Consider the following 5,000-nt stretch of genomic DNA (forward strand, 5'->3'; position numbering starts at 1 on the left):
GCATGTGTAGGGGTGGTGCTGGGACAAGAGCCATGTCACAGAACATGACCCTGAGGTGCAGCCATCAGGCAGCCAATATGGTGAGTTAAATACCGCTGCTGCATCAGAGCGGAAGGGCTCCAACTGCCTGCAATCAAACAGGTTTCCTTTCACTTAATGAGCTTAATTAATGAGCCTTGCTTTAGTCTCTTTTGCACAAAAAGTGGTAAGATGGTGGAATTATTTTCAAAGGAACAACATATCTTGAGTAGGCTTTATGCATGCATAAAGGAATACCTTTCAGCAGAGGTTCCTCAAATTGTTTCAAACCGGCTGGGGCCCGATTTGAATAAAAGCTGTGAATCTTTTTGGTTGTACTGTACTTTAAAGGGCAAGACCACTTTGGTAGAGGTTTGGGTTGTGTAGTTACCTTGCCATGATGTAACTCCAAAGGTGGACAAGAAATCAAAAATAATTGCTCCATTGATTAGAAATTGATAATTCAAAATCTGCTCCTCATTGACTTACATTGTACGGTAAAACAGCTCTCAAAGTAACTCTTTTAGCACATAAATGAACACAAACAAAGTTGATTCAGACAATATAGAACATCACCAAAGCCAGTACTGTTTTTTTTTAAATAAAAATGTTAACTTCCTGTTGATTTTGCTATTTTATTAAGAAGAAAACCTGGACTGGATTTGCGGATCCGGATCTTCAAATAGTAAAATCAGCAGGAAGTTACATTTTTTATTTAAAAAACAAACAGTACTGGGTTTGGTGATGTTCAATATTGTCTGAATCAGCTTTGTTCGTGTTCGTTTACGTGCTTAAAGAGTGACTTTGAGAGCTGTTTTACCGTACAATGTAAGTCAATGAGGAGCACATTTTGAATTATCAATTTCTAATCAATGGAGCAATTATTTTTGATTTCTTGTCCACCTTTGGAGTTACATCATGGCAAGGTTAATACACAACCCAAACCTCTACCAAAGTGGTCTTGCCCTTTAACTATATTAAAATACTTTTGATTGGCATGATTTTGTTTGGTTTTAAAGGTATTCCGTGTCAAGGTGGTGTAAAGGTAACACCCCACCACCGTAGAGGCCCAGGCCACCTGTTCAGTGGGAGCGAAACTGGGCAAACCTCTGCATACGTTGCCGTGTCCCAGTGAAAATCCTCACTGTCAGGGGAGAAGAAGTGACTGGCAACTCCATGTTGTGCATCAGAGGAGGCATGTAGTTGGCATTTGTGTGTGTGTGTGTGTGTGTGTGTGTGTGTGTGTGTGTGTGTGTGTGTGTGTGTGTGTGTGTGTGTGTGTGTGTGTGTGTGTGTGTGTGTGTGTGTGTGTGTGTGTGTGTGTGTGTGTGTGTGTGTGTGTGCGTGCGTGCGTGCGTGCGTGCGTGCGTGCGTGCGTGCGTGCGTGCGTGCGTGCGTGCGTGCGTGCGTGCGTGCGTGCGTGCGTGCGTGTGTGGGGGGTGGCTGGTTAATTGGAGAGAAAAAGGAAAACAACAAGCGATTTAACACTTCACACAAAGTGGAATGTTTTTGTCATGACTCAAGAAAGTGTCAGATCTGTTAGTAGCAACACTTGGTTTTCCACAGCTGCAAGTATTCCAGATCCTTTTTTGCAATCCTATAGTTGCCAATCAGATTGCTTCAGTCAGAACTGTCTCTGAGTGACAATTCCAAAGTGGAAATGGGGATTTTATTTCAGCAGCATGCCTGCGGGGAAACTACTTCAAACAAAAGAGAAATTACATTTGAGTCTGAGATGACAAATGGAGACCTCAGATAATCACATTACAGCTATTATATTTGGTAACGGGGAAAAAAAGGAAAACCACTTAATTTTACCTCACACTAATGTTTCAAATTCTTACAAATTATACATCTGCCCAGAGACATGTATTTTGATATAGATCATTTAAAATTTTATTAGAAAGAACATTTGTTCACATTTGCCGTATAATAATGTCAGCACTTTCCCCCCACACATTGGCACTGAAACCAGAGTAGAGGTAGCGGGTTTGCATTAGCAAATAGCAGGATAATTGTGTCGCATACTAGATATGGTGGTGCAGTATGTCACACAATGGGTTTTCAATATTCTCTCGATTACTGATATTCCCTTTAAAATATATAGGAGGGATAAAAAAATAGACAACAATACTGAAAAAAACATCCATTACAGAGTACTATTCATCTAAAATAACACAAACATAATGTTGCATGTATTACTACTGTAAGTGCTGTGCGCTCTAAATACTGTATTGGTCACAGCACGGTAGTGGTATCCAAGCTGCAGAGGTCAACAGTAGATCCCTGCACACCAATGTCCCTGGGCTAGAAAGAAAAAACTGTCCACACGCTGAAATTCATGCAAAAACGTTGTTTTTAATTTAAGACATCTGTGTCACCCAGTGCTCAAGTGCAAAAAAGTAATTTACAAAAAAGAACCAAACGTGTCAATCCTTGATTATCATCAGTGCTACTCATCCTTTTTTACAGTTACTTTTCTAGTCCAGGGACATTGGTGTGCGGGTATCTCTACTGTAAACCTCTTAGGTTTGTCCTCTATAGGGGTTCTCAAACAGTGTGCCAAGCCACATTACATTGTGCCTTGGCATTGTGTGACAACCACACATTATTATTGCAATATATACAACTATACAAAGAGTTATCAATTGTCTTTTGATTTAATGTATATACATATATATTTGTGCATACTCATTTCCGAATACAGAAGCAAATTCTATACCCTACCACTTTCAACATGGCGTCCCATTTTTGGGCATGTCATTGTAGGCGAAAATGATTATTAAATCACTGATTAAATGTTTTTTTTCCCCACAATTTTCTTTTTTAAATAGACGATCTACAAGCTCACAATGCGTCACATCAAGTGTGCCTCGGAATATTGATTAACTTGCTCATTGGTGTGCCTTGGGCACAATACAGTTAAGGCTGAAAACCACTATACTGACACACCCAACACGTTTTGATGCCCCAACATTACTATAGGCACAGTATCATCCTTTTAGCCTTTTACATTTCCGTCTAATAAAGTATTCAATCATAGCATCTTGACAGTTTGGAATCCAAGCTGCAACACAATACACAGAGAGGAACCTCAACCAGGACGGGGCCAAAACAAAACGTGCACAGCCGCGCCACGATGCCTCCATATGTTCCAGTATAGATATCAAGCCATCGATTAGGGGACTGCTGTCATCTAGTTGGCAGCGATTAGGCTGCTGGGTTTGGCACCCAGTCAACAACTAATTCACATGCTAATGTCTTCCAGATCAGGTCTCGCCCCCAAACTGGTTTCCCTCATTGACTTGATTCCCTGATTGGACAGATGGCCACCTTTCAATATCACACACGTCTGTTTTTGTTTAGGATTTGGGTGGGGGGTGGCGTGGGGGGTTTCCCCCCAAGCTTATGAATAAACAACAACAATCATCGAGATAAGCAACAACATTATCTGGCGTCTGAACCTTGACGACGATCCATTATGGCCATTACTGTCACATCATGTGCTACAGTCAGCTTTTAATTGCTCTGATTCGCTATTCAGAAGAAGAAAAAAAAACACCTGACTCTGTATCAATTGGCCCTCCTAATTGATTTGTCCTTCTGCTTGCCAAGAAGGCAGTCAATAAGCAAGCGCACTGAAACCTATCAAAGCAGTGCCAGCACTGAAGGCATAGACACAGGACAAAACAGCTGCAGATGGAGGAATGGAAAAAAGTAAGTGGAAGGGAATAAAAGTATTTATTTTTCTCAGTAATCCTCCCTTTCCATATCTCTTCCTCTCCTCTCCTCTCCTCTCCTCTCCTCTCCTCTCCTCTCCTCTCCTCTCCTCTCCTCTCCTCTCTTCTCTCCACTCTGCGTTTTCTGCCTGGCAGCAATCTTTCTCAGGAGACTTTCTTTGCAGTTGTGAGAGGAGAATGTCAGTTGTGTGCGGTTATACGTATGCTTGTGTGTCAGTTTTGGAGAGAGAGAGAGAGAGAGAGAGAGTGTGTGTGTGTGTGTGTGTGTGTGTGTGTGTGTGTGTGTGTGTGTGTGTGTGTGTGTGTGTGTGTGTGTGTGTGTGTGTGTGTGTGTGTGTGTACAGTACGTGTACGCCTGCATCTCCTCACGATACATCCCCTGGATGTGCTCATTAGCAAAACACAAGTGTGTGTGTGTGTGTGTGTCTGTAAAACAAGGCATTCTGGGTACTGTCAGTCTATCTGACTCCCGTGAGTTTCTACACAGTAAAATCACGAGTGTTATTTGAACTCCGATAGTGTGCAAGCGGAACCAATTGTTGGTTCCATTTGTACACTGCTCTGAGTGAAATTAACACATAGGATTTTATAGTGTTAAGCAACTAATGAACAGAGGCGAGGATGAATGCAGGGCAGCCGCAGCACGCACATACAATCTCCTTGCTGAAACCTCATATCTCCATATTTCAACTTTTTATGTTTTTTTCCTAAATGAAAATGCCCTACCTTATCGCACAAAAGTAGTGAAAATAGCAGATCTACAAGCTCACAACGCAGTGCGATGCGATACATTGTGAGCTTGTAGATTGGCTAATTTTACATTTTTTATATGTTTTAAAAATAATAATGATAATAAAAACCGAATGGTTTGGGCGTACAAGGTTTCCACCCGGCAGCGACGATTCTAATGGTTTTAAATGACCTTGGATACACTAACAGACACCGACAGCTATAATGAGTTGAGCTAGATATTATAAAGCTTTAATCTTCTGCTTTGGTGTGTGTGTGCGACTGTGTGCGTGTGCGCGCGCGTGTATGTGTGTGTTTCTCCACAGCAGAGTAAATTAACACTCAGAATTTTCCTGTGTGTGAGGCATGGAATCTAATCAGCGACTGAACACAACAAAACAAAAGTAAGCGCTGCATCCTCGCATAAAGATAATGAAAAGGCATTTGAATATCCTATAGGGCAAGATTTTTTTTATAACAAAATCACTCCATCTCCATAAATATAAATGGAGT

Source organism: Gymnoscopelus microlampas, assembly GCF_963454915.1.
Source record: "Gymnoscopelus microlampas genome assembly, chromosome: 3".
Lineage (NCBI taxonomy): Eukaryota > Metazoa > Chordata > Actinopteri > Myctophiformes > Myctophidae > Gymnoscopelus > Gymnoscopelus microlampas.